The sequence below is a fragment of the Staurois parvus genome, unplaced genomic scaffold (genome assembly GCF_062004578.1).
Source record: "Staurois parvus isolate SC_StPar_1 unplaced genomic scaffold, SC_StPar_1.0 ptg002753l, whole genome shotgun sequence".
NCBI classification, from domain to species: domain Eukaryota; kingdom Metazoa; phylum Chordata; class Amphibia; order Anura; family Ranidae; genus Staurois; species Staurois parvus.
Window position 1 is genome coordinate 4,416,466 of NW_028320549.1, and position 19,213 is coordinate 4,435,678.

The 19,213-nt window shown below is 41.4% G+C and overlaps 1 protein-coding gene across 1 annotated transcript in view; it reads right to left on the reverse strand.

Moving 5' to 3' along the window:
- LOC149429339 (rab GTPase-activating protein 1-like) overlaps positions 1–19,213 on the reverse strand; it is a 187,338-nt gene that overhangs the window by 43,976 nt on the left and 124,149 nt on the right. The window lies entirely within an intron of this gene.

Sequence of the window (19,213 nt, forward strand, 5' to 3'; positions counted from 1 at the left end):
TGCAGGGACTTCTCTGCTTGTCACGGGGCACGGGAGTCCATTCAAATGAATGGGCTTTCGTTCCCGCGCAAAACGCGGCCCGCATGGCCACATATATGTGAACCAGGGCTTGAGGTGCTATAAAAGCCTCTTCTCCAGTGATCCGACTGTAATATTGCTGTGGAGCAAGTCACAACGTGAAAGGCTGCAGCATTGACTGATCTGTGTCAGACATTTGTGAACACTAATACAAATGTACGGGCACCAGGTTGGTTGTCATTTCTGGCTCACCATCACTGCCCATGAAGTAGTTGCTGAGCCTGGATAATTGGGCTAATTAACCAAAGAGATTGCAAATCTGTACACAATAAACTGCATGAATATTCACAACAATTATCCAATCAAGTGCAAATGAAATACATAACCATCAATTGGTTTTGCACACGACTGGACAATTAAAGTGAATAGTCACAAACTCCTATAGTAAATCAGCCTTAATGCTTAAAGAAAGATGGCGCAAAGAAAAGAGGATGAAGGTATTGTCAGGGAAGGACTGTGATCCCTGTGATACACTTAGCAGGATTTATTTACCAGGATTTATTTTTTAAGTTGTGTTCTGTACAAATGAGTTACTCTTTCCGAAAGTGAAGTGTGGGCTGCAAGAGACTAGCCGCAAGCCTTAGGACTCCACGCGGTCCCAGCCACCATGGAACATACCAAAGGCCTCTCTCAAGACCCCTCCAAAAGGGGAGGAGGACAGAGCTCATCAGCCAGGGATTTCAAGAGGTGATGCCCTACAGAACTACATGGGGCCAACATTCAGGAAAAAAAGGAGAATGTTCTGATCCAAGCAGAAGTCCAAGGCAAGGCAAATCAGGCAGATCTGCATTAAAGGGGGGCTGCTGATCAAACGACCATTTGGTCAAGAAAAAAAACACTAAAATGCTGCTCCTGGATGGTAGGAAACACAATCTAAACAGAGGGACAAGGGGGTGGGAGGGTTTTTTCATTGTTTCCTGTACATGGAGAAACCAATCATCTCTCAGGTTGCCATCTTGGAAGAAGGGAAATGATAGCTTCACTGATGCTGGACACTCAGTCATCTTCTTCTGGCACAGAGACAAAGAATTGTAGCTCTCAAACAGTGCGGGGATAGTGTACTCTACCCTCACCCATTCACAACAAGCCTTTCTATTCTGTGAATGGACAAGAGGAGATCATGTCACTTACTCGCCCCTCTTCTCCCCTTGTCCATTCACAGAACGTCTTGCATATTCTGAAAAGAATACAGGGGTTTTTCTGAAAGGATGAGATAAAGAGGAGGGGGTGGCTACATGACGAAGGAGGGGAAGAAGGGGGCCAACACTAGTATCCAGTGTAAGTGAAGCTATCATTACGCTACAAAGCAGCAAGCAGGACCTAAGAATACCATCACTGAAGATTCTCCATTACGCAGAGCAAAATTTGCAAAAAAAAAAGGGAAAAAAAAATTCCAGGAGTTCAACTTTAAGGATAATCCCAACTCCCAACAGACTTTCTGACTGTAGCACAGTTGCGTGTTTCTTGGGCAGTTCGATCAATTCACTGTTTTTACTTGACTGCTCTGCGATGATCAATGGAGCAGCAGTTGGGCACAGATATATAGACAATGCCAAGCCTAAGGCACAGAGATCTGTCGTATGAATGTATCATCCGACCCGCCTCTATCTCTCTCCGTCTCACTGCTTCACATAATCATCTCCCAATAATGTTTCCCTGTTACTAATAATACTGAACACTGAGAATTAAAGAACCATTTCAGCACGGTCATTCTATAAAAGGCTTTAGGGAGGATTTGTGTTTTAGCAGCTTCCTAGCAACAGAACACTGCAGATCTCTGCTAAATCGGCTGCTCGCGGGCTGAAATCAAAGGCAGAAGAGAGAATTAAGGGAAAACACAACTCCCCATTTAATCTGCAAGAAAAGCTTGGCTAAATGTAATCTCTAGGAAAGCTCTGTGCCGAATATGCTGGACGATCATTCTTTTTTTCGTTGTTTAGTGATCTGGACTGGTAAAGGAGATGTTGTTGCAGAGCTCTTCATGGGAAGGTCACACAAGTACACCGAGCAACATAAGGAGGAGCTACTAAAGCTGGATGATTAGGCAGTCACCTTTTTTCTATAGTAAATGTGTTGCTGAGGGCTACCAAATCCTGGCCAGCGGACAACTACTTGGATGAGTAAATAGCCCTCTGTCCGAGATGAGACATTCAGACATTAGACTCCCATTAGAACTTTGTGGTATGGTGCACGGCACTAAGGCAGCCCACTATTTACCCCCCCCCCCCAGTACGCCACAATGCATGGCATGTGTATTGTGGTGTGCTGGCCAAACTGCCTCATGTTACTTCAATGCCTAGGTCTTGGGGAGCTAAAAGCGGATCATTAAAGTGGTTGTAAACTTCAGGCATGAAATATGAACAAAGCACATCTCTCTATAGTGTGTACTTTTCTCAATCCAGAGTACTAAGTGTCCTTTCTGCTAGCAGAATTAATCACTTCTGACAAGTTTTCCGGACACCAAGAGAAAAATGGTGACGGGAGGGACCTCAAGCAGATTGACAGCCTCAGCTCTGTTCCTGTGGAGGGGTTATGTCCCTTCCCTCCAATCAGCTCTCAGAGCTCTGTTCACTGATTTCTGCAGAGTGTGACTTCAGCTCTCCGCCCCCTGTTTACTGAACTCTCAGACAAGCTGTATACATTCAGCAATTTGCAGGTAGACAGGTACACCGTATGTGGGATTGACTGGGTATATGTAAGGTTTTACAACCGCTTTAAAAACATTTAGATGCTCTTCACAAGATACAGAACAGCTACAGTTAAAATGGCCACTGGAAGGTGGGAAATGAGCATGGTGGAACCACCTGGTTCTGCAGATACTTCACAAGGGAATCTCCTTTGTCCATCATACTCCTCAGTAAGAAGTGGCTATATCACAGCGGGACCAAGTCTGAGAGGAGGAGAAGGTTTGGAGAGAATGAGTTACACTATTTATTTTCTAGAATAAGCCTCAAAATGACCTTTACATTTCTTGCCTGAAACCTTAATATCCTTAACTAAATAACTGCGTGTTGATGGAACTCAAAACCAGTCGTGTCTCACTGATTTCTAGTACATGTTTATTATGCTTCAAAGATAATTGAGAAATGCACATTTCTGGAAAACATTTATTTGTTTTCCAAGAATTAGTAGAACAACATTTCAGCTTTAATAAATCACATTATTATTCTGATTAATTAAGAGGACAACTAGCTGGCTGCAAGTAAAACAAAAAAAGGTCATCTGGACTAAAGCTGGCAACGTGGCAATCTGATAGAGCAATCAAACTGTCAATTTCCGATCAGAAACGTGGCAATCTGATAGAGCAATCAAACTGTCAATTTCCGATCAGAAACGTGGCAATCTGATAGAGCAATCAAACTGTCAATTTCCATTGGTGTCGAAAATGCAAAGCTTTTGAAGTCACAGAGTGGTAGTTTCAAACAACTACAAGAAGATGGGGTCAAATTTGCCCTAATGGAAAACCCACTAACCTTTGATTTCATTGGCAGAGTTATTTTCTTTTTCGGTTCAGTTTTTTGAAGCTGTCAATTTATTGCCCAGTTCTGGCTTAAAGTGGTTGTAAAGGCAGAAGGTTTGTTTTAACTTACTGCATCCTATGGTAAAAAACTTTCTGCATGCAGCTCCCCCAGTAGCACCCTCATAAATACATACAGGAGCCCGATTTCTATGTGCCCGAGAGCAGAGGCTGTCTTGGCTCTCTCGCTTCTCATTGGCTCAGACATCTACTGCTGTCAATCAGAGCCAGTGATGAGGGATCAGAGGGCAGGGTCTTATGGACATAGAGAACAACTCAGGAATGAGCACGCACGAGTGCCCCCATAGGCTTGCTGTAGGGGCACTTGGCAGAGGGGAGGAGCCAACAGTGCTGGAGGGGGACCCAAGAAAAGGAGGATCAGGGCTGACGTTCACTGAATTTGTGTTGGTAGATTGCAAAAAATCTGGCAATGGCTTGCAATCTTATGTCTGATTCCTGGTGTATGGAAAATGTATGAACCTGAAGGGAATTTGCCAGCTTTAAGCCTAGACAGCCTGTATCACCTGGTCTCTGGCTACCAGGAGCATTACAATGGTTTCACATCATTAGAGCCTGCAGAGAGTATATTGTGCTCAGACAACTCCTGTCGGGTACTATAGAGAGATAAAGGAACAAGCAAGGCACAACTAGTAAGCAGAGACCGTAAATACAGCAACTACTACTCTCTGGACTTTTTCACATAGGCTTCTGCTTGTAAAAGAGCAATGTGAACAGCAAGCTTTTACAAAGCATTTGCACAGCTTTCAGCAAGCTTTTTTGAAGCTTTAAAGTACCATTGAACTCCAGTTTGTAAATGCTCTACACAGATCCTAATAAGAGTGCTGATTGCCACTTTAAAACAGGCTGCTAGCAGGCTTCAGCACTACTTTAAGCATGTTGAAAGCCTGCTAACAGTTTGCTTAAAGTGGCAATCAGCTCTCCCATTAGTATCTGTGTTCAACATTTACAAACTGGAGCTGAAGGGTGCTTTAAAAGCTTCAACAAAGCTTGCCGAAAATTCTGCAATTTTATTGTCAAAGCTTGCGGTTTACTGTTCTTATACAAGCTGAAGCCCATGTGAAACAGGCCTAGCTGCTGCATAATGCCAGTAACATCACCTAAACCAGTGGTCTCCAAACTGTGGCCCTTTGCTTGCTTTTATCTGGCCCTTGGGGCATTATTCCATCCACTGACTCCATCAATGGGACATCATTCCTGCAACTGACAACAACAACGGGGCACAAATCCTCCCATTGACATAAATAATAGTATACAAACCGATCAATTTCACCAACAATGGGGCACTACTCCTCCCAATGACATCAATGATGGGGCACTATTTCACTCACTGACGCCTACAATGGGGCACAATTCCTCCCCAAAACACAAACGATAGCACACAATTCCTTCCACTGACACCAGCAGTTGGGCACTATTCCTTCCACTGACACCTACATTGGGACACAATTCCTCTCACTGACACCAGTGCTGGCATACAATTTCTTCCAATGACCATTCTTCCAATTATCACCAGTGGTGGGGCACTGTTCCTCCCACTGACACCAAGGACAGGCCACTATTCCACCCACAATGGACCAAAATTCCTTCCATTGACTCAAATGATGGGGGACTATTCCTCCCACTGACACCAATGATGGTGAATTATTCCTTCCACTGACACCAGAGATGGGGTACTATACCTCCCCTAATTCCAAAAATCGGGCATTGTTTGCTCCCAGTGAAGACAGGATATTTTCTTCTCTGACTTCCCGCACTCCGGCCCCCCCCTAATGTCTGAAAGACCGTTAACTGGGGCTTTCTTTAGAAAGTTTTGAGACTCCTGACCTAAACTACTACATACACATGCCACTAGTTAGCTCACATTCTGTTTTGAAGCATTCCATATTCCTCCCAGATGAGATAACATTACCTGCTCCCTAATTATTTATCAGCCAGCGTTCCACTCCCTTAGCACACTTATCACAGATAGGTAACACGCTCACACAGTGGCTTCCTGTTACTTGAGGCATGTCTTGTCTCCTGCAATTCTGGCCTGATTTTCTACTGTGCAGAACAATGCAATGCGATCTGACTACAAGCTAATTAAAAATGGATCAGTATCAGTTGTGTGCCCCGGCTCCCTGCTCTGCGGTCACACCGGGATAATCCACATGAGACAGCCTTCCTTACCAAACAAAGGTAAATTTGTTGCAGGACTGGCATTCTGAAGAACAAAGACATGAGAGTCAGATAAAGTCCAACACAACAGAATCAGCTCATTTCAGAGCGGTCAGGGATGAATATTTCCAGGAACATGTCCAAGGCAAACTTTTTTTCCAATGGAAATATGACTGTTTTCAGTACTGAGCCTTTAGGTCATGTACACACAGGTGTCAAAATGTGGAGTCCAGCAAACTTTTATGACTTCAGAGATCTCCTTAATATCCAAGGGTCAGGAGAAGCTCAAATCTGCACCATGCTTTAAAAAAAAAAAAAAAAAAGCCCTAGAGGACAATAAGCTCTGTTTCACATGAATAAAAAAATGTAAACAAGCCCTACTAATCAATGAGAAGCTGCTAGCACCCACTATGTACCAAATGAATGACATTCACAAAGAAAAAAAAAAAAAAAAAAAAAAAAATTATATATATATATATATATATATATAAATAAATATATAGCGGCGCTAATACTATATTCTATACCGCTAGCAGTAAATAGAATCGGAAAATGAATGCAATAAAATAATCACAGCATTACATAGTGCCACAGCATTATTAACATAAGTGGATATAAATCCCCCTCAATGAATGTAATTATAGCATATAACAATCACTGGTGCAAGAGTGACACACACTTAATCCGTGACTAGGAGTGATAGATCAGTCCACTTTATGCACATAGGTGAAAACATCTTCATACACGTGAATGTGTCATACGTGCCAAAAATCCCAAAATGGTCTGAGTGCCCCCTCACCTCCTTGCAATGACCACAAGGGCCAGCCAGCCTTATAATAGTGTTCAGACGATCTCCTACGGATCCCTTTCCCAATGAGACTGTAATGGTAAGTGAGCGGAGCTTTGACCAGACCTCTTCCTGCACTCCACCGCTCTGGCAACACCTCTAGGATCCACTCAGAGACACAAGCAAACAGGCTCCATAGTGTAGTAACAGTAAGTTCACGGTATACGGCATTTTGAAGTTTTTTCTCCCAACCAGAGGACTTCAAAAAATCTCTTATATCTTCCTTCAGTGTTTCAAGTTTAATATCTGGGCTGAGCAGACATCTCTCGGTGTCCAGATGGCTGTATAAAAATCTTCCCTATTACTTCTGCCTTATTGTCTGTTTCACATGGGCTTCAGTTTGTATAAGAGCAATAAGAACAGCAAGTTTTGACAAAGCATTTGCCAAGCCTTCAGCAAGCTTTATTAAAGCTTTTAAAGTATCATTCAGCTCCAGTTTGTAAATGTTGAACACAGATCCTAATGGGAGTTTTGATTGCCACTTTAAACAAGCTGCTAGCAGGCTTTGAACAAGCTTGAAGCCTGCTAGCAGCTTGCCTAAAATGCCAATCAACACTCCTATTAGGAACTGTGTTCAATATTTACAAACTAAAGCCGGATTGTACTTTAAAAGTCTCAACAGAGTTTGCTGAAAACTCTGCAAATGCTTTGTCAAAGCCCATGTAAAACAGAGCCTATTGCCCTCCAGTGCTTTTTTACAGCATGGTGCAATTCTGAGCTGCTCTTGGCATATATCCATATGGATATACAGTATGGAGGAGCTTCTCCTCCTATACATCCATATGAAGTAGGTCTAAGACAATTATAAGACAGGCAGCCTAGTGATAACGGTGCCTGTGGCTGTATGACGTAAAATTTGGAGCCACAGGTGTTGCATACAGCTATCAATGGCAGCACCAGTACTTACATGAACATGTGCATGTATACTAACATACGCCCCTGGATGCAGACTGTCTGCATATATAGCCATTCATTTCTATGGATGGTTGTACCTGTTGCTCCAGGGTGGGGAATTACATCTGAATTTTTATGGTGCCCATGCCCCGGATGTCCATGCAATTTTGAATACGAGGTAATATTTCCTTAACGGGGTGAGAAAGCTTCCTGCAAACTGGCTGGTTGCCCTGAGATAGACTGCCAAAGGCAATCAAAGGAGAAATGGATTGTACTGCTGGCGTTATTCAGTGCTCTGCTGTGTGAGTTCCTACTTCAGTCTCTCTGACTTGTCATCATATAAGAAGCTTTACAGTAAGCCTCGAACGTAAAAAATGATAGCAGGGAAATACCTGAGCATCATTTGAGTGACAGCTCTGGGCCTCCCGATGTCACATCCAAGATGGTGGAACCCAGTAGCAGTCTCAGATCTTTTCAATGTCACTATATTATCAATGATTACACAGAGATTAAATATGCAAAACAAGGAAGCTTGACATTGTCTTATAGGAAGGCTGTTGCTGATAGTATGAGGACAGGGTCTCTTTACACTGAACAATTTTCCACCATAAGGTGTCTATGCCAATTGTAGAGTGTGTCCCCCTTTAGAGGCATGTGATATAAACTGCCAGTAACATGAAAAAAAAAAAGGAAAAAAAAAAAAAAAAAAAGAGTTTTCGTATTAATGGGTAGAAGAGAACTGGAGGTATCAATCATTTTGTAGGCCTCGTGCACAATGGGTGTTTTTACAGCGGCTGTAAATGCGTCAGTCATTTTTTTCTACAGTCAGGAACTCCCCTGCATGTTATCCTATGTGTTCATTCACACATAGACTTTCATCAGCGTTTTTGGCAGGGGTGTTTTCATGCTGCCCAATGTGCGAGCGCCCTACCCACGCCACCATTCGCGGCCTCTGCTGTCAATCACCGGGTCCTGGCCAGAGATTTCTGAGTGTCTCTAACGGGGGAGAGACCTGTGTATAAACAACAAAGATCTCTCCCCTGTCAGCTCCTATACACGGCTTTGTATGGCTCTGCATAGCAGAGCCACACAAAGCAGTGTACTTACAGTGGAAAGCACTCACACAGCACACAGTTAACCCTTTGATTGCCCCACGTTAACCCCTTCCTGCCAGTGCCATTAGTACAGTAGTGCTTTTATTAGCACTGATCACTGTATTGGTGTCACTTGAGATGTCAATGACACCAAGCCAGTTTCCCCAGTGTCAGAACGCCTGCTGCAGTCCCGCTATAAGCAAGGGAGAATGTCACCAGCACACCAAGGCTCACCAATAATTGGTGATCCTCAGTGTGCTGGTGACATTCTCCCTTGCCGATTCTGTTCGGTTCCAGCCTGCGGTCGCTGCAGCACCCACTTATACACACAGCCATTTTTAACGCAGGAACGTATGCATTTGGATTGTACACTTGCAGTCCCGCTATAAGTCGTTGATCGCCGCCATTACTAGTTACAAAAAACAAAACAAAATTCCAGGATCTATACCACCATTTGTAAACTCTATAACTTTCACGTAAACCAACTAATTTACACGTATTCGGATTTTTTTTTTTAGCAAGGACATGTAACAGAACACATTTTGATCTAAAGTTATGACAAAATTAGATTTTTAAAATTTTTTTACTGGACATGTTTAATAGCAAAAAGTCAAAAATATTGTGTTTTTTTCTCAAAATTGTTGGTGTTTTTTTGTTTATAAAGCAAAAAAAAAAAAAATGCACAGGCGATCAAATACCACTGAAAGAAAGCTCTACAGTATTTGTGGGGAACAAAAAGACGTAAATTTCATTTGGGTGCAAAGTTGCATGACCGCGCAATTGTCAGTTAAAGTAACGCAGTGCCGCAAAAAATGGCTTGGTCAGGAAGGGAGGTAAATCCTCAGGAGGGCAAGTGGGTACACATGCCCTAACGCTGCAAAACATGGCTATCCAGTGTTTGAGCGTTTTTGAGCCTCCAGCTTTTGTTGCAGTATATTTTTGCTAAAAAAAAAAAAACGCAAAAGAATTGCAAACATTGAAAACCGCTAAGAATCGTGGCATTCTACAGCTAACACTATTGGTGTGTTTTATAACGTCTAGTGTGCATGAAACCTAATAATAATAAAAAGTGAGCAAATATCTGCACAGTTACTATAAGCAACTGCAATATCTCACCTTCCTCCATAGATCTTTTCACATACAGGCCATTGAGTCATTACTAATTCATAACCAAAACTAATGAGTGTTACAGCTCAACAATTATCCATACAGCCGGAAAGGCTCATTTACCACATAATTAAAAGTTATTTGAGAAGATGCAATTGTTTTGTTAAATATATATGTAATCATACACCTTATTCTTAACGTTCCCATGGTAACGCAGCAGAAAGCGCGCTATAAAGAGCGTAGGTTTTTTTTTTCATATGACACCTGACAGCAGGCAGAAAGGACATGGGCAGCGGGGGCATTTGTGCATCCATTAAAGAGGATCTGCCACTGACTCTTTACTTTCAGGATACCTCAAAAACCACCATTAAAGTCTCTTCTAATTTATAATAGAAAGAAAATGGTCAGAATTGGAGCTGACAATAGCTGCTACACCCAGGACCCGTACTGCTAAGTCACTAGAGCAAAGGTCCTGAACAGTAGTGTTCTTGTCAATGCCGGTGCACCTTTCACCGACTCTCTTGGGAAGAAGAAGGCCTTACAAAATGCATGGCTCAAATTGCACCGCACAGAAATTGCATGTGATTTGCACAATAATGCGGTGCGGTTCCTGTGCGAATCACATGCCATGTGCCATATCAGTGTGAACCAGGGCTAAGGGATGTTAGTATTTGGAGAACCTATTACTACATACACAATTACATTCTAAACAGAACAAGGAGGACTAACCAGTCAAGAACAACCAGAACTTCCAGTGTACTCTGAATAAACATTGACTTTTGTTTAGTCTGCGTAAATTTGTTTCTTTGGACACTGAAAGCAGGTACTTCCAGCACAACAAAGAGTGGCCAAAACAGTGTCACCATCTGTAGCCTCTGATTAACATAAAACTACTTTCAAAGACTACTAATTGGCTGTTGTGTCAACACACTAAAGCCCTGTACACACAATGAGAATATTGGAGGAATGATCATCCGTTTTTTTTTTATTGCATGCTAGTCTCAGATCAAAAATGAAGAGGTTACTAGTTACAAAAATTCTCATAAAACAAATTACAACTTCAGAAGTGATTGTTATGTATTATTTCATTTTTGAGCATGCGTGGTCTTGGTCACTTGATTTTTTTTATGGATGAATATTGTACTGGCTTAAGAAAATATGTTCATTCTGTTATCGTGTGAGAGAAATTTTTGTGCTTTTTTAATTTTGCATGAACTGTCATGATCGGCTCTTGAAATCTGTGTACGAACAATCAGATTATCGAATGATTGCTTCGAAAGTGGTATATTTTGTCCAATTTTCTCATCGTGTGTACTAAGCACAATGCAAGTAAAGGAGATTTTCTCTTTCTTGCAACCACAGGTTGCAAGGAAAAAGTAGAAAAAATAAATAAAAAATTGCTCAATTTCCCCATCAATGCAATGTTGATGCGGGAATCCCTCCCACGGAGCTATTGTGTTCTGCTGGCGGACAGCCTGAAAAGTAACAAGGATCTGCACCAGAAGCTGGTTAAGCAGACTGCTTAGATCGCCCTTTTAAGCAGATACTTATGGCTTTTCGTTTCAGAAATTAATTCTCCAGGACGACTCCATGTGCCCAATATGTATGTTGTTTTCTTCAGCATCTTCCAATTCTTGGCGAAGTGTGACCTTATAAACCGATGAAAACTTGGATTTAACGGATTGCAACTTTTAATAATGACAACGTCTGGACTTTATACAAAATGTCTGCCATTTTCTCTAACACACCAAGGTTTTATCATCATCGGTGTCCCTGTTTGGAAGATTTACCCTTCCCATTTGTCCTGGCCACTACTGTCACTGAGGTAGAATATGATGGGAAATGCCAAATCTTACAGCTGTTCCTAGTGGAAGATCTCATCTGTTTGGCAACAAATGTCTAATGCAGACCATAGACTGGTCCGTTTATCGGCCAAATTTTCATCCGCACGAAAAATCAGCAGATATTCACTCCGTTAGTGGGAACAGCCCGTCGGCCATTTCTCACGGATTATTGTTTATTTTTATCGGTCATGCTGGAAAATCCACAAAAAACGGACATTGGTGGCAGCATCGGCAATGACCGATTTTTCGTTTATCGGCCGACAATTTGGCCGATAAACAGCCCGTCTATGGCCTGCATAAGAGGGGATTTTTTTCTTCTATCCTGTTGTATCTAAGACGGGGGAAAGACAAAAAAAATCAACTGACAGATTAAACGTTCTGAAAAAAATATCCAAAAAGAAAAATGTTTTGGCCACAGGTATACTTTAAACAGCAGAAACAAGGAGATCACTACTAGTTTGGATAAGGAGGGGATACCTAGATCAATATTACCCTTATGTTGATGTATCTCCCAAATTATGAAAAAATACTCAGGTCTCCACCTATAAACACCTCATCCAGGAAGGATGTAAAATTCTGAAACCACAAGTACTTATCAAAAACATTTACCACAAAGGTTACCATTTAAAACCACAAAAAATACATCTCTGCAGGGCCCCGAAACAGCAGTAAAAAATAAGCAAAAACATTGCGAACACCAATATCAAATATGAACAATATACAGCAAGGTACACTGTTAAAAAACAAAACAAAAGACACATTTAAAGTACCAACGTACAAACTGGTAAACAGCTATATAATCTATAACATCTATATAGTTGGGGGGGGGGGGGGTGAGTAAATCAACATTTATATATCAAAATGATCAGACAACTCATGCCTAGTAAACTGACCAAATAGACCCTTCACACACATCCTGGAGGAACATAGGTACAAAATATGAAAAAGAAAAGGACGCACAAGCCTTGCGCATTACCTCAATATAAGTATTTTATTAGTAAAAAGTAACAGATGTATACTCACAAACGCCTACATTTCACAAGCATATCATGACCAACATAAGCCCATGGTCTGGAGTACTGTGCGAATCCCTCATACAAGACGCTCAAAGAATGGCTGATGCATATTGAGAGGGAATCCCCACTACCTCAGAGCCCTTCCTTCGAAATGCGTCAGCCATTCTTTGAGCTTGTGCACCCTTTTCTTTTTCATACTTTGTAGTGCATATCTGGGCTTCCCCAGGCCCTAGGTGGCTGCACAGCATTACCTGATTGGACTGAATGGTTTATGAAGTTTATGAAGACCTATCCACAAATGCCAGATCCGGTCTTATGAGCGCAGCAGGTTTTTTTTCTTTTTTCTGGGAACATAGGTACATATAATACAAAAATTCTTTGTAAAATCTCCTGATGGACATACATTAATCTGAATCCTTGGAACAAAACAGATAGTGGGCATTATTTCCATAGTACCTCATATCCACATGTACATCTCCATAGACATTAATTCAATAATAAGGGCTGTATACTTGCCTATATTCCCCCTTGAGACCATGGGGTTTATTTACTAAACCTGGAGAGTGCAAACTCTAGTGCAGCCCTGCCTATAAACCAATCACCTTCCAGGTATTATTGCCAAAGCTTAACTGAACAAGCTGACGTTAGAAGCTGATTGGCTACCAGGCACAGCTGCATCAGATTCTCAGTGCTCCTGTTTTAGTAAACCTCCCCCCATATATCTGTGGAGTGTCTATTTGACATACACATGCTGGATTACTCACCCCTGAACTTGTAGGTGTTGAAATGCCCAAATATATAGGTTTCTGATACAGATTTTCTTTGTATAGGTGTTGGTACTTTTTTGGAACAGTATCTTGCTAACTTTTATTCAGGCTTGACACTAGTGTCTATAACGTTTTTGCGTACTTATTGTTGATGTAGGGCCCTGCAAAGTTGTGTTTTACAGTACTTTCAAAATGGTTTGATAAGAATTTTACTGTATGTTTCAGATATATATTTTACATATCCATACATGATGGACAAAGTAAAAGATGGAGACTTTTTTTTTTTTTTTTTTAAAGGTGGAAACCTATTTTTTCTTTTTAGACAGTGGAGACCTAACTATTTTTTCTTTTTAAACTTTGACTGTCAAGTTTTACGCATCTTTATTTCCCCAATTGATAGAATGGGCCGTTCAAACCTGGTTTGACAGTACAGAGAGAGCTCAGATAATATGTTCAGATTAATGCGAGTATCCGGTCATGTGTAGCAAAGTCAGATGCTACAGATTTAGTTGTGAGACTTTATTTTCCCTTTCAGAAAGGCTATTCTGTTTGACGTAAGGCAGATTTCCTGCATTCACTGAGACAACAATATTTCCTCATATTGTTTCAGGCATACAAATACCACATGAAGGCTCCAACTACTACAATGTAGACTCATCTCCTCCCACACCTCTGCAAATAAATGTGGGGACTGTTCAGTGGAAAATGAAACCTATGAGCCAGTTACAAGAGAGTGTTCGAAGACTGCAGTACACAAGTGACAAGTTCTCTCTCAACATAAATATATATTTTGGAAAATTATCTAAAAAGAAATATAGGAAAGAACAGAGGCTGTGAGATAATTAAAAGTTACAAACTGGATTAGAAAGAGTAGAGTCACATGATCTACATAAAAAAGGAGTGAAGGGTTTATCAAAAGTAAACATTTGATACGTTGTAGTATTGTGGGGGGAGATACTTCCTACTCACAAACCACTTCCCGTCATGTAATCCTGTAGAAAAATACTATAGGCCCAGCCAACAGTGGTAATCTTTTTTATTCCTGCTTAAAATGTTAAGCGGAAGTTAAAAGGGAAACCAGAGTGTATTGCTATCAGTAAGACAGTTTATTGTAACATCGGGGGTCTGTTCATGACTTATGCAATGGGATGTGGTGGGCAGCCTTGCAAGGCAAATTTTTTTTCAGTGCAGCATGTTGTGATGCAGTATACTTTACCACTAACCCAGTGCAGTGAACAAAGATGAATTAAATGTCACTTGGTGACATTTCAATAAAGTTAACCTAAGTGTGACCAAACCTGGAAGTCATTTTTAATGGTGCAACCAGGCCTGGAAGTCATTTGTGATGGTGTGACCAAGCATGGAACTCATTTTTGATGGTGTTTCAAACCTGGAAGTCATTTGTGATGGTGTGACCAGGCATGGAAGTCATTTGTGATAGTGTGACCAGGCATGGAAGTCATTTTTGATGGTGTGACCAAACCTGGAAGTCATTTTTGATGGTGCGACCAAGCCTGGAAGTCATTTTTGATGGTGTGACCAAACCTGGAAGTCATTTTTGCTGGTGTGACCAAGCCTGGAAGTCATTTTTGATGGGGTGACCATGCCTGGAAGTAATTTGTGGTGGTGCGACCAAGCCTGGAAGTTATTTTTGCTGGTGTGTCATTTTTGATGCAACTTTCATCTTACTGTAATACTGTTCACATTTTGACTGCCGCACCTTGCACCTAACAGATTTGTAATGCTCCCACTAGCGGTTATCTGTAGATCAAGTAATGTATCTAGCAACCCACCCAAGGGCTGCTGAGGTAAGCTCAAAATAGCGTTCTAGAAGTTTAGTAGCGAATAGCCATGCATGCAGGATCTTGTCACTGAACAATGATTTAAACATGGTTTGGTATAAAGTACAAGCATGCTTGCGCCTAAGACAAAATAAGGAGATTGTAGTGTAAATCCCATAGCAGGTTTTCTAATCTGTCCAACTGACCCCACAAAGCCCATCTTCTCCTGCATGTATGTCTTTCGAGACCAATGTATGACAGGATTCAAGTGATTCCCAGAACTATTTTTATTTCTGAACACACAGGGTTTTCCAGTGTACTGATAACCCATGCCAACCAGGAAGGGGTCCGTATGACACAGCAAGAAAATGCTTCATTTACACACAAAAAAAAAAAAAAAGGTGTGGAGAAAAAAAAAACGAACACGAAGAATGCAGAGAAAATTAGTTACAGATAGAAAGTATGGAATATTTTAGCCAAGATTAATTAATATGATGTATTCAGATGGATAATGAATAGGATGTGATAGTACAGGAAAACTCTGGTTAAATATGGATAATTTCATTGGTTAGTAGACCTAGTTATCCAACATACACCTTCAGCAGAACAGCAGGGGCCATAGAATTCTGGAGAACTTACATATGCCAGTACTGTGCCCAACATCTCGACGCTGATAGAAGCAGCTTTAGAATGCCAGTCGGAGTGAACCGTCGTAATCTCAGGTGTCCCTTGCATGGAATCCCCACAGCCTAGCTGGTTGATGGGAAGAGGGACAGGGGTTAACATAACAGATCTGTCTAAGGGTCCTTTCACACGGGCATTCCGTATGTCCGTTTTTCATCTGTTTACAGAAGAAAAACGGACACCCATGTAAAAGGGGATGTAAATGGATGATCATCTGTTTACATCCGTTAATGTCTGCATCCGTTACCATCCATTTTTTTTAAATGAAAGAAAACTATTTTTCTTCTGTAAAAAAACCCAGAATGGACCTAAAAAAGGATGTAAACAAATATACGGTCTATTTCTGCCTCTGTTTTTGCATTGGTAAAGGATGTAAAAAAAACGATGTAAAAACTGATGAAAAACTGATGTAAACTGACCTGTTTTTTCAAGAAAAAACGTGGCTGAACTGTCGAAAAACCCCACCCCCAAAAAACTAATGCCCGTATGAAAGGATGCTGAATGTGTGCATGGCACCCAGGCCTTTTACTAGTGACCCTTCATGAGATGATTCAGACTATTTCTTTCATCACCTGCAAAGCCTGAGATCCACAATTGTTTCCCAGCATCATTACAGGTGAAAGGCACAATGACCAGGGAAATCAGACTGTGCTCACTAGATTCCCATCCCTTGTATGGGGTCATTTGCATGCAGTTTCAGGGGCAACAAGAGAGAGTTTCAGGTCAAGCAGAGAGGTAGGGAGGTAATACACGTATGGCTAGATGTACAAGATAAAAAAAAAAAACCCATCAAACTTAAAAGACCCCTTTAAAGTTTGAATAGATTTTTGCTAATTAGAAAAAGGGTGAACAATAGTGAGCTGGAAGAAAGCAGAGACAGTGCACAGAAACCAAGAAATTATATTTTTAAAGGATAAGTTCATCTTTTGCACAAAAATAAATCAGTGAATGAATGACGTGGCCATTTGGATGGAGCTCCGCATGGCTGTGTTGTTTTTAAATACTAACAGCTAGTACAGGGAACTTCTCCCCATACTTCTGTCACAGGGAGCGGGGGCACCCTAACAACGGGTGGAACATGTAACATGTTCCCAAAGGTGAACTTATCCTTAAAAGCTTGCACTGGGCAGAATAATAAGGCTGAATTTATGCTATTGTGGCCCATTTACACTAAAGCGATCCAGTGTGGTAAGTTAATGCGTGTGTTTTTTTGTACTCGTTAACATGCGTTGCTTTAAGGCAGCTGTTCCATTGATAATGGACTGTAAGAATGCCACAATAGTTGAAAAAAAGTGTGTGATGCCTTCAAAGCACAGCACACCACAATGCACAGCATATACGTTGTGGTGCAATGCGAGTTGTTGTGCTTTGCACTCTATTGTACACTGCATCGGGGTGTAAATCACAATAAATGGTACTGTGCTGCACCACGGATACAGCAGGTGTGTTGGCATGCTCTGTAACAATGCATTTTAAGGTGCAAATTACTGCCATGCATAAATATGAATGGGCCCCCAATGTCAATAGTCAACTGAAGTGCTTTTAGTTGTGGGAGGATTTATCATAAATTAACATCTGTTTCACGTGTGTGCAATACGTTGCAGTTCTCATTTACACTTGTTCTGTGGCAATAAGCACCAAAACGTGCACGTTAACATGTGTCGCCACAATGCATGCCGATGCACCTGCTCTATGTGTAGTGCACTATAGTGCCATTCATTGGGAATGGCACCCCAGCACACAACACACCACAACATGCATACCATGTGTTGGATTTTGATAAGTCACCCATATTTTTTGTCTGTCGTGTTGCATTGGACTGCCTTAATGCAATGCACGTTAAACGTGTGTGAATTAACACACTGCCATGGATCACTTTACTGACCGAACCCTCAAAGAGTGAAAGCAAATAAATATTATGGTAAGAACTTGAGCAAACACGTTTAGGGCGTCTGTAAAACTTTAATTAGTGTGGTAGAAGAAAGCCATAGAATAGAAGAACCTCTAGTGACATTTTGGCTTCTACTCATAGCTCCACATAAGTGGCCAGGGCTATTTGTATACAACTGATAGAGTGGTAGATGTTCATGATATGGTCTTGTTCTCAGTATGGTGTACATACACATGGCGGTCTCAGTATAGGTATATAGAATACAGAGATCAGGTCAAACAAGCTACGTGAGGAAGCTAACAGAGCTTCATTAGCAAATTGTTATTCCTGGTGGAATGTGGTGTTTTGAGGTGGGCGTAGGAGATAATCTGATTGATTAAACTTCAGACACAAGTCTCCCACAGAAAATACTATAATGGTTTGCCCCACAGACTTCAGAGTAATGAGGCACGAAGCCAACAGATACTATCCAATAACTGAGTCCTGGACTGAAAATGTGGACAGAAATTGCTTCTGACAATGGACAGGCAGATGTCTTACTGGGATTGACAGGCATGATACATCTGCACATCCTGTAATGCATAGCTTCTGTCCATTTAATGCTCCAATATTATAATGGAGGTAATGTCTACCTGGAAAATAAGCAGACTGAGTACGTGTTTCCTCTCTAATGCAGTGCAATGAACTAACGTAATGAACGAAGCTGATGAGCAAAGTGTGGTAACGTGTGGCAGCCTATGGCAACCTGTCAAATTCTATGTGACCTAACTAGGGTACTGGTACTATGTGACCTAACTAGGGTACTGGTACTATGTGACCTAACTAGGGTACTGGTACTATGTGACCTAACTAGGGTACTGGTACTATGTGACCTAACTAGGGTACTGGTACTATGTGACCTAACTAGGGTACTGGTACTATGTGACCTAACTAGGGTACTGGTACTATCTGACCTAAGGTACTGGTACTATGTGACCTAACTAAGGTACTGGTACTATGTGACCTAACGAAGGTACTGGTACTATGTGACCTAACTAAGGTACTGGTACTATGTGACGTAACTAAGGTACTGGTACTATGTGACCTAACTAAGGTACTGGTACTATGTGACCTAACGAAGGTACTGGTACTATGTGACCTAACTAAGGTACTGGTACTATGTGACCTAACTAAGGTACTGGTACTATGTGACCTAACTAGGGTACTGGTACTATGTGACCTAACTAGGGTACTGGTACTATGTGACCTAACTAGGGTACTGGTACTATGTGACCTAACTAGGGTACTGGTACTATGTGACCTAACTAGGGTACTGGTACTATGTGACCTAACTAGGGTACTGGTACTATCTGACCTAACTAAGGTACTGGTACTATGTGACCTAAGGTACTGGTACTATGTGACCTAACTAAGGTACTGGTACTATGTGACCTAACGAAGGTACTGGTACTATGTGACCTAACGAAGGTACTGGTACTATGTGACCTAACTAAGGTACTGGTACTATGTGACGTA